The 11,253-nt window shown below is 45.5% G+C and overlaps 1 long non-coding RNA gene across 2 annotated transcripts in view; it reads right to left on the reverse strand.

Moving 5' to 3' along the window:
• LOC124952649 overlaps positions 1-8,985 on the reverse strand; it is a 30,355-nt gene extending 21,370 nt beyond the window's left edge. Inside the window, exons 1-3 of one of the 2 annotated variants that reach the window (XR_007101963.1) lie at positions 8,482-8,985; positions 7,989-8,281; positions 7,474-7,776 (exon numbers count right to left, since the gene is read on the reverse strand). This is a non-coding gene — a long non-coding RNA (uncharacterized LOC124952649). Of the gene's footprint in view, positions 1-7,473; positions 7,777-7,988 lie in introns of both variants that reach the window. The other variant, XR_007101962.1, reaches the window with a different exon arrangement.
• Positions 8,986-11,253: the final 2,268 nt, after the last annotated feature.

Genomic DNA, 11,253 nt, shown 5'->3' on the forward strand with positions numbered 1-11,253 from the left:
GTTGCTGTTACTGCTGTTGGTGCTCGAGAGAAAAAGAGAGAGAGAGAGAGAGAGAGAGAAATAGAAAGAGTGAGAGAGATAGATAGAAGAGCGATCAGATTCAACCATATAGAAGATTCCTCGGTCGGTCCTCCGACGAACGAACGGTAGTTGGTATACGGTAGCCGTCAGCGTGTCAACCGTTGACTAATGGATCCACGCTGACGAGACGACGTAGTATAGCGCGCAACTCGCACGGGCTAGCGTAAGTAGCGTACTCGGTAGCGATCGGCAACGTCCCAAGGCATCGCCTTATTATAAATAGATACTTAAGAACATCGAATGCCGCTTCTCCCTTTCTTTTTTCCTCTCTCTCTCTCTCTCTCTCTCTCTCTCTCTCTCTCTCTCTCTCTCTCTCTCTCTCTCTCTCAGACTTCCATTCGTCCCATCGCAAGATTCATCTTATCGAGGAAGAAGAAATAAATTACGCTCGCTTGCTTTAGACCGCACGATTAGACGCCAGAGCTCTATTCTTTTCTATTCATTTCTTTCTTTGATTCACCTTTTACTTCTTATTCCTCTTATTATTCGACCTCGTTTCGAGTATTAATAGTTACATATTAGGTTTAGGCACCAAAACGAATGGATGCTCGATTCCAATCTCTATTATACTAGTAATTTGGAAAGTGATTTTACATAGTCGTCGTCCTGTACGATAAATCGTAAGTTAATCAACGAGCATCAATCTTAACCGAGAAAGTTGGAAAATCGTTCAATTAAATCTTTCTGGTGGCAGGTAATATTCGATTTTCGAGTGCGATCCACGAACGGGAAACCTCGTCCTGAACGCGTTAAGATCGTCGTTAAGATAACCCGTCAGACAATTCCCGATACTTAAATCTCCGTACTTAAATCCTTTAACGAGGCAGCCCTCGCTCACGGGAATTCATAGATGGCCAAGTGAGCCCAACGGAGATTCATCTTATCGAAGATGAAGAAATAAATTACAATCTGGCATGGAGCGTGGTATCGTCGTCGGGTGCTTTAAAAGCGAGCAAGTAGCTTTCTCGAGAAACATCGCGCTTTACTATCGACCCTCTTTTGTTATCGAACGAAATCATCCTGCGTCGACTTTATATCCTCTCGATATCGCATTCACGGGCGATAAAATTTGCCCGAAGCGTTCGTTGTTCTTGCAATGTCTACTATAAAATTATATCGATTAATCTTGCCAAGTTAGAAAATTCGTTACGTGATGATAACGACGTAGGAACTGCCGAGAGACGTTTTATACGTAGGTATATGATAACGATCTCACTCTCGTAATTACTTGGTAATAATTGGAGAGGCCAGACGAAAGAGTGGATGAGTCTATGTATGCGCGAGTACGCACGCATGTGCGTTCGTCGTGGAAATAAACTTTGTACGAGCATCGCAGAAAGAGAAGAGTGGAAGAGGTGAGGAAGAGATCCGTGAGGAAGAGAGTGGGCGACCCACGTCGCAATCACCGATGATTTAGCCCTTGGACTGGCGTACCTTCCCTACCTCACCTTACCTTTGCCTTCCACCCACCCCCCATCCTCTCTCTCTCTCTCTCTCTCTCTCTCCACTTTTCCGGCACTCCTTCCTTCGTCTCCGTCGTTCGCGAGAAGAGTCAACCCTCGAGTGCTGCCCCGTTGCTTGATTTATCATCGACCTCGCCTTCTCCACCTTCCCCCACTCTCCTCGTCCTCGTTCTACCTCTTAACCCTTCCTCTTTTCCATCAAGCTTTTGCTTCCTTCTTCTTCGTCTTCTTCTTCTTCTCCTTCTCCACGTAGGGCTTGCCGTGCGGAACAGGTGACAGGTTCTCATCTAATACAATTACCGGGAATGACCGTTATTTATGGCGCACGGAAAACGTCGGTGATAGAGCCTGATGGATGCAATCCAGAGGAAAGAGTAGAAAAAAAAGAGAGAACGAAGGTGGGGCGCGGTACGTTGCCACCTCCGGGCCATCGAGACAGAACGATCCTGAACGCGAGCGCTGTGATTCAGAGCGCATAATGCGAGGTGTTGAGGCAGGTCGGGAATCGACGTTAATGATCGAGCGTGGGTGCGAATTAACCGACGAGGAAGAACTTGCTCACGATCAAATATCCTGTCTTTGGTATTTCCAAGTAGAAACGGTATCTATCTACCTACGAGCAGACGTTGAATCGTTCCCTTTTTCTGCTTATCTAATTAAATTCTTAATTACATCTATATCTTTCGTAAGTTCGTGTAAAAATAAAACAACTACGAAAGGGTGTATTAGCTTTGATCGGAAATTTCTATAAAACGAGTACCAAAAGAGTCCTCTTTATCGTTTCCTTGCGAGTTGAAAAAGAAAGAAAGAAAAAAAAAAAAAAAAAAAAAAGAAAGAAAAAAGAAAAAAGAAAGAAAGAAAATAAAAAAGGAATTAAAAAAGAAAAAAAAAAGGGCAAGAATGTAAGAATGATTTTAATACCGAGATTACTACGAAGAGAGGCTCGCGCGACTTTACTCGCGCTCGTGCGTTCGCTTTTAATTGGTATCGAATCTCAATTACCGGAGATTAGGAGATTTTTTTTCACCTGCCGACCGTCGCGAGACCGCTTCTTCGATGGTTCTCTCGCGAACGATAACGTGGTTACTCGTGCGCACTCAGCATTCATTCGTTTTCACCCATCTCCCTCTTTTAACCAGCCAGTTCCGCTCGCGCGCATTCAATTTATCGGGTCTTAAGATACGCGCCAGTCGGCAAGGCGCGTAGGAATATCGTTTCTACTCGTCGGACATCGTCGACTCTTCCGCCTCTTTTAAGTATCCCCTCGTAGTTCACCGAACGTTAAGAAACTCTTGGAAAGAAGAATACGTGCGTCCACACCCGGTCGGACCATAATTCATGCGACATTAATGGAATTAGCATAGCAATCTCTTCGCGACCGTACAGGGTGTTCCATATTAATCGATCCGCCTGAATATCATTAAATAGCGGTAGAGGAAAATCTGTTTGCACGAATACGATGTAGGTGTAAGGTGTTAACGAGTACCCTCGAAACGGACAAAGTTTCTTTCCAATTTCTTTATCATTAACGAGTTTCATATTAGCTTCGATCGATTAAAATGGGACATCCTGTATATACAAGTTGCTTCGCTCTCTCCCTCTCTCTCTTTCTCTCTCTCTCTCTCTAGATTCTCGGTACCGTGAAATAAGGAAAAGAGTGCGCAAAAGGGAAGAAAAAGAGCATAAGGCGTTCGAAGGGTGACGCTCCTAGACTCGACCCTGTTCCGTCTCCCAAGGCACGTCGTAAGGATCGAGACTCTACGGTAATCGCACCTGCATACGGTACTTGAGATCCTTCGAGCGTATCCCATTTTTCTCTTCTCCAACGACGCAATCTTCGATTTATTACCAAAGGCTAAAGACCGGCCAGAACTTTGATATAGATTTCATGGTGCTTTTGATCGAGTTGTTTTTTTAAGCCTTCCAGCTAATAACGGTATCAATTTTTGATAAAGCTCTTTCGCAGAAGACGAACAAGCTTTTCTTATACCATTCTTCGTAATAAGTCTTCAAAAGTAAGAAGAAAAAAAAATATATCAAACTCCTATATGTGCGAATCAACACACCTTCGAGTGGTTCTGCAAAGAGAGTCGGTGTCTTTAAACGCGACTCGGAAAGGTCGATTAAACGTGCGAAAGAGAGGGGAGAAAAAAGTTATAAGTAAGAGAGAGAAAGAGAGAGAGAGAGAGAGAAAGTAGTCAAGCGGCTGTGATTAGAGCTCGCCGCCCGGTGATTTGTGGCCTCGCTCGCCTCTTAATTGTCACCAAGACGCCCCCTCGGCTTTATATCTCCGCGTGGTGCGTGCGAGCCGCCTCCGCCGCCGCCGCCACCGCTGAACCACCTTTTATATTCAAGCCGCGCTATCGCTCTCTCCAGCTTTATTTCGTTTTCTTGCCGTTTCCTCCTCGTAAAAAATCAACAAAGAAAAGAAAAAAAGAGAGAGAAAGAAAAAAAAGCGAAAAGAAATTAAGAAAAGAAAAAAGAGGTCTGAGAGATAAAGGAACCGAAGGAACTCTTTAACAGTCTCGCACGCGCACTCTCGAGCAACGCTTACGAACTTGTCTCCTGCCGTGACTAACGTTGTACTTCCGATCGTTAGATAACTATGCAGAACTGGCTTGCTCTTGTAGAGAGTATTCCGTATCGTGTTCGGAAGGCTCGGCACAATACGTTGAATAAAGCGATCGAAAGACTATGCTAACTTTATTCTGCTCGCATCAGCTTCCCTATTTCTTTCCTTCCTTTTTGAAAATAATTAAACTTTTTCTAGATAGAGAAGGAAAAAGAGAAAAAGAGAGAGGAGAGAAAGAGAAAAAGAGATAATAAGTGAACGTTCGAAAAGGAAAGATGTCTTCTATAAATGGTAAACGACAAGAACGAAGGGTTGCTAGTTGGATACACATAGAAATGTACGTTTAGGATGGTATCACGCGCGCCAAGGCCTATCGTAGAAGAGAAAAGCGTGCGCGCGTGCGTGCACAATGGCTACGTCCGTCAAGGTTGGATCCTCTTAATTAACTCGACTGGCTACAGCGTTTCTCCTCTGGTAGACATGCCGTGCATTTCTTCCCTTCCTTTCGAGTGCGTATCACCATATCTCTTTCTCTCTGTCTTTCTCTCTCTCTCTCTCTCTCTCTCTCTCTCTCTTTTTCTCTCTCCCTCTTTCTCCTCTTTGAAGAGGGAGCGGTATCCTTTTGTCGGGATGAGTTGTGTCGCCGAGTACGAGTCGCTGGTGTCCGTCGTTATTATATCACTCTCATTATGCGCGCTTGCGCCAACGGCGGTACCGGTCCGATATCCCGCACGTTCCGCACCACGACAACCACTTTTCTCCGGTACTCTTTACTCTTGTCGTCCTCGTGCATGGAAAGAAGATACGAGAAAACTACCGTGAGACGACGATTACCGGCCTACCCGATTTCTCACAGGTGCTGCTAGATCCTTGATAAAAGAGAGAAAAAGAGAGAAAGAGAAAGAGAAAGAGAGAAGGTCGCGTGTCACGCGATGTCTAAAGTATGATAACGACTACAGAACAATTTCTCTCGAGCTCAAATCTCAATTTCAGCTTTTATCACAAAAGCCTAGTTGTATCGAGAAAACGAATCGAAGAACGAAGGAGAATAAGATCGATACTTTGACTGTCTAAGCTGTATACTTGTCTAGCGAGAAAGAACGAGAGAGTGTGAGAGAGAGAGAGAGAGAGAGAGAGAGAGAGAAAGAAAGAGAGAGAGAGGTCATTAAGCTCCCAAGCTCCGTGGACGTCTCGGATGTCGTCGACGCAGGACGATAAATTTCCGAGGAGGTCCGCGCCCGAGGATAACGAGGATTTCGAGACAGAGAGTACGTCGTGGCGAGGATTCGCAAAGAGGAAAGTGGAAAAGGACTTTGCTCTGGCCTTAACCCCTCGTGCTGATCCCGGTGTCAGCGGAGGAGGACGAGTCGCGAGGAGGAGTTGTCGCGAGAGCAGAGGCCTCGAGGGGCATTCGTAACGATCGTAAACGTAAAGGCGTAAGGAGCGTAAACGCGAGCGTAAAGAACTTAAAGCGTGCCTCGTAAACCGAACTAACAATGTGTACGACAACAACAACGATCGCGAGTTAAAACGGGGCTGAGAGCATCGAACGATACCTTCTTCTTCTTTTTCTTCTTCTTCTTTCTCTCTTCTCTGCGCGTCTTCTACACTTTTTCCCTCGAGTATTCTTCCCCTTTTCTTGCTCACCCTTGTCCGTCTCATCTTTCTCTTTCTCTCTTACACTTACACACACACACACACACACACACACACACACACAGACACACACACGCTCTCTCTCTCTCTCTCTCTCTCTCGCTCTTCATCGCGCTCCGGAACTCACGGAGATATACGAGCGAATGCAACCTGCCCGGTAATGAATGCGAGCCGTAAAACAAGGACGCTTTGATTTACTCGCCGTACTAATGTTGAACGTAGAGTATTAATAAATTATTGATTATTAAGTGCCCGCTGCCATCCGTTTCCACGACGCGTATCTTACGACACGTTTCCTTCTTTTCGCACCAAAACTATTCCGAGAGATGAAAAGTCCTCGTAAAATTTGTAGATACGTACTTATATCAATGAAAGATATTACGTGCTAGGTATGTACGTTCGAAAGAACACGCACGTTTTGTGATCGTTCGCTCGCTAATCCAATCGATCCCTAATGAAAATATCGAGGTTACTAATATCGAAGGTCTATAAGAGAGATTCTCGGCAACGAGGATTTCGAGAAGAGAAGAATCGTACGAATCGACAAACTTTAGACGACGAAGTATGTTCCGATAATCCTTCGTGCGATAGGGACGCGTACAAGGACACTTATAAAGTAGATGAAACGCTAGCCGACACTTGGATATTCCTCGATGGCCCGTACCCGTGTATAAATGGTCCGTAATCTCGGGAAGGGCAGGACCACCGTGGCCGCACCGTGGTCTCTGCCGTGTAATACGACAGACTCGTAACTCATATCAGAGCGCCCACGCCCTCAGGTAGCGGCGACAACGTTGGACAACATCGGACACCCAGGGCGAGGACACTCAATTAACTTTTCTCTCCGTCGTTCATCGTCGACCGATAAAACTGCCCTTAGCAGTCAACCGAGAAGCTGAAATTTTGCGCTTCCGAATGGTTCATAATTAGCGCGTCAATCTCGTCGACGTATATTATCGATCGATATTATGTTCACTTGATCGTAATAATATCACGATGAGATCGATTATTGAGATATAAATATTCTATTTGAGAACGATGTTTCCGTCGTTTGATTTTTAAAACATTTTTATCAAACAAATCGCTACATTATATTCACATATCTTATATCTTAGTTAACTTCAACTAGTAATTTCTATACGCTTATTTCCTTTTCCCCTCGTAAAGGATATCCTTAGAGAATTGCGCGGAACTGGTGTCGCGGAGATTCCGATCTCCGGCCTTCCTTGTTCTCTCTCTCTCTCTCTCTCTCTCTCTCTCTCTCCCTCTCTCTCGTACATGGAAAGATTTGTTCGAGCGATCGCGACTAGACAAGGATCGGTTCCTAAAGAGGCGAAGGAGAAAGAGAACGGGATGTGTACCGGAAGGACGGGGGCGAGGTAGGTGGTCACACACCCACGAAGAGCGAAACGATGGCGAGAAGGTTGTAGAGAAAGAACGAGAAAGAGAAAAGACAAGGGGAAGAGGACAAGGGGCTTTGGGTACGATCGGTAAGAGATCGGTATAATGAGCAGAACCAATATTAGTCGGTGTGGCCACCGACCGGCAAAGGAGTTGGCGAACGATCCCTGGTCGAAGGATCAAGCGGGTAATTGCCATTACGATATCATCTAAATGCTCTCACGGCTGTCCGTAATGAAGACACACACGGATACGGCGATGTGCGAACACGTACGTATGAACGTGCGAGTGAACACCCACCTATGGTTTCTCTCTCTCTCTCTCACACTCGCACAGTTAGATACATCGTTACACATCCCTGGTGCGAGCGATTCGAATCTCCTCGTCTCGACGCGGGCATCTCCTTCTTTTGCTTCTCGGCTCTCGTCTGTCTGTCTCTCTCTCTCTCTCTCTCTCTCTCTCTCTCTCTCGTCTTCCCTCGACGATCGATTGGGTGCCGCCCAATGCCATCGACGAGATATGAGGCGTGTCTAATTACGCGATCGGTGCACGTCCAATCAAACTCCCTTCCTGTCGACGCTCTTCGATTCAAACTGAATCCTTCTGTGAAACGACGAAAAGTCGATTAGGAGTTGTCATTGGGTCGCGATGAAATCGATATCGATCGATCGCCAATATCGTAAATGCATCGAATTAATAAAACGAGTTTTGAGACGATCGTAGAATCGATTTTCAACGCGATCAACAGCTCGTTATCGAAAGGGATAAAATCATTGGTGCGTTTCGCAATATTACATAAGTATCTATACACTTACATATATTAGAGTCGTTCGATTTTAATTTCCTGCTTGACGTCGAGATAATTACTATGATCTCCCTGTCGTTCGATGTACAAAGTCTCATTACGTCGGCTCCAGTAAACGGATACGCGTTGGCCCGCGACCCCTTCTTCCACGTGATTCTTCTTACGATCAAACTCGTTCCTCGATAAGATCATCGGGTGGCGTTACGTTCGAGCAGGTATGCACGCGAGCGCAATCATCGACACTATTGCAGACACGGGAGGGGTCTGATTTTTCGGTCGCGGTCCAACCGCTTGGTGGGAGAGCTGACGAAGAAGGCGGATAGAAGGTAGGTAGCCGTGCAAATGGCGTAGTGCCGCGCACAGGGAAAATGAACATAACGGGGTGTAATTCAGCGTGATATCTTCACGCACGATGGCTACCGGTAATTGCCGTTTTTACGCGCAATCAGAGCATGAATTTATTGACCGCGTACGGGTGGTTCGATTACTCGCACCGTACTTACCATTTGCTTACTGCTCGTTCTGGAAACGCACCACTAGCAATCCTGCTGGTCCAAACTTATTAGACCACGTTACTGAAACGTCCCTAATTAGCGAAACGTTGTAACGCTCGCTACGCTTGCGATCTAGCCAACGAGAAATCCTGTACCGATTTGTCATCCCCCTTCGAGAGTTTTTACTTTTACATTACGCCAGTAAGATTTTGCGCTACTCCTTCTTACTTCTCCCATCCTCCTTCTGTCCACCATGTGCGTAGTTATTTACGACTTTGGCCCGAGGAAACTCTCCTGGGACAAGGATATGTTAATGAGCTCGCCACGACTCTTCTCTGCTTCTTCTTAAGAAAAATTCTGAGACTCTGTGCGTCCCTAATATGAAATTTAAATAATTTAAGAAAAGGACGAAAAAATGTTTCGCGAGAAAAATACTTTAGACTCGAGATCTACTTGAAAATAGATAATCGTCGCTGCTGCATCTCTCTCTCTCTCTCTCTCTCTCTCTCTCTCTCTCTCTCTCTCTCTCTCTCTCTCTCTCTCTCTCTCTCTTTCTCCGGTTAACTCGATCTCACGATGTTGCGTGTCAGATGTCACTGTATCCGCCTCGCATTCTTCTGAAAAAAATCTGGAACGCAATTTCGCCTTCTCGGCGTACACGAACGCGTCTACGCTTTCCTTATTAGCTTTGGTTCATTATGAACGCGAAGCTCGCCGTGAAAATCGTCGAAGCTAACGCATTACGGCGCATGTCTCGAGCGCAAACTTGTCAAAGAACATATTCTTGCAGGTATATATGTATGCAGGTATAGGTACGTAGCTAAGTATATATAAGTATACGCATTGGTTTCCAGCAACTTGGGTGGCAAGTCCGACGACGGTCGATCGAGCAGCCTCACGACGATGCCGGCTCTTGGATTCGTCTCGTTCGACCGATCGGACGAAAGACGAGCGGACAGTTTGCTTCAACGAGTGCGAGACGTTTACACCCACGTTTAACATACCAATAAAATTGTCGAGAAGTTCAATCATTTCTGACGATCCAATAATGTGAATCTTATAATGCGACGAAGCGTATTTTTACACGCTAAAATTAACAACAACAAAGGATTATATCGCCGCAATAAAAATTGGCGAGTTATAAGTAACGATCGATAGGTCTCGTTTCGTTTAAACATTGTTAAAAACTGAGATAGGATGAAGTCGAGTAGGTTGTGCATAAAAACGCAAAAACGTGGCCCTGTCGACGTCGCGAGTTTATTAACGCCGACAATTATGCCGCCAGGGGCTAGGCGTGATTTACATGGGGAGCTCGTGAAACGTTGCAACCTTCGGCCGGGCCTTTACCAAGGCGCAACACGTACATATACGCCTTCCCTTTCTTTCCCTTTCCATTCCTTTTCTTTCCTTCCTTCTTCTTCTTCTTCTCTGCAGAAAATATAAAAAGGCTTCCTGGAAACTTCCTCGGACAGAAAGAACCGGCCGCAAGTCGGCAAGATTTAGTACAGAGTCTCCTTCAAGAGAGAGGGAATGGATTTCGCTTGGTCGTCGGGCCCCTTCTTAAACGAATCATTATCATAAACGTGTGACTCAACTGACGCGACCACGCGTTTTGTCCGACGAATTTTATCCGAATTTCATCGAAATAACGTAAGAAAATTAAAACGAATTATGTTTCTTTAATCCAATTCAAACTGCATTCGTTCGATGACGATAATCGAATTTAAAGTCACACCTCTTAGAGATTGGGAAAAAATGCTGAGCGCTGGCCAAGAGGACATGAACCTTGAAAAAGTTGAGGTCCTCTACCTCGAGTCCTGAATTCCCCTAATTTGTTTGAGCGAAACAATATCGAGTTACGAGCGATGTTATCTAACGGACACGCACGTGCTACGGCTCACGGAAGGTTCATCGCGGCTTTCTGACGAGCTACCGTGCCGAGCTATCTTCACGAATCTCTGGCTTGCCACGAGAAGAAGAGAAGAAGAAGAGAAGAAGAAGAGAAGCAGAAGAAGAAGAAGAGGAGAAGAGGAAGAAGAGGAGGAGGAAAAGAAGAGGAGAAGAAGAAGAAGAAGAAGAAGAAGAAGAAGAAGAAGTAAAAGAGAAGAAGAAAAGAGAAAGGGAAGACGACTCCCTTCCACGCACTTTAAGCAGGTTCCATGGCGCATATGTACGAATTTACGTGCGCGCGGAGACTTTCAACGAAGCCCTTCCGATCCTTCCTACTTGCGAAAATGCAAGAGGAAGAAAAAAGGAAAAAGAAAAAAAAAAGGAAAAAAAAAAAGAAAAAGAAAAGAAAGGAAGAAAAAGAGGAAAGAAAAATGTAGACACTCTTTCGAGGGGGTAGAAGTAAATCGTGGTGCTATCGCGATTGCGCTTAGAATTCGACGGACGACAACAAATTCCAAGTTGAGGAAGTTCGATCCAGAAACGAGATTTGTCGTTCTCCGGTGACACGGACGCCCGATACGCTCGATTTCGGGTATAACGGATTACGGAAACTTTAAAGGGTTGCTGCTACTCAGTTCGAGAGAAGGAAAGGAAAAGGTTCTTCTCTATCGTGAGATCCTTTGACAAGCCGACGCGCCACCCAGCGCGCGAAATTAGGACCGTATCGAGCAAAAAGGGGCCGAAATCCTGCGCTCGACAAGATGTTGCTGCTTAAAATTCCACCCGAGGATCGTACGACGTGGCATCAATGATGGATCCACCTTCTTCGCCGTTCTCTTCCTTTTTCTTCTTTCTCATCCTTCTTCTCCTCTTCGTTCTTCCCCCTCTCGG

This window comes from Vespa velutina, chromosome 10 (genome assembly GCF_912470025.1).
Source record: "Vespa velutina chromosome 10, iVesVel2.1, whole genome shotgun sequence".
Classification (NCBI taxonomy): Eukaryota; Metazoa; Arthropoda; class Insecta; order Hymenoptera; family Vespidae; genus Vespa; species Vespa velutina.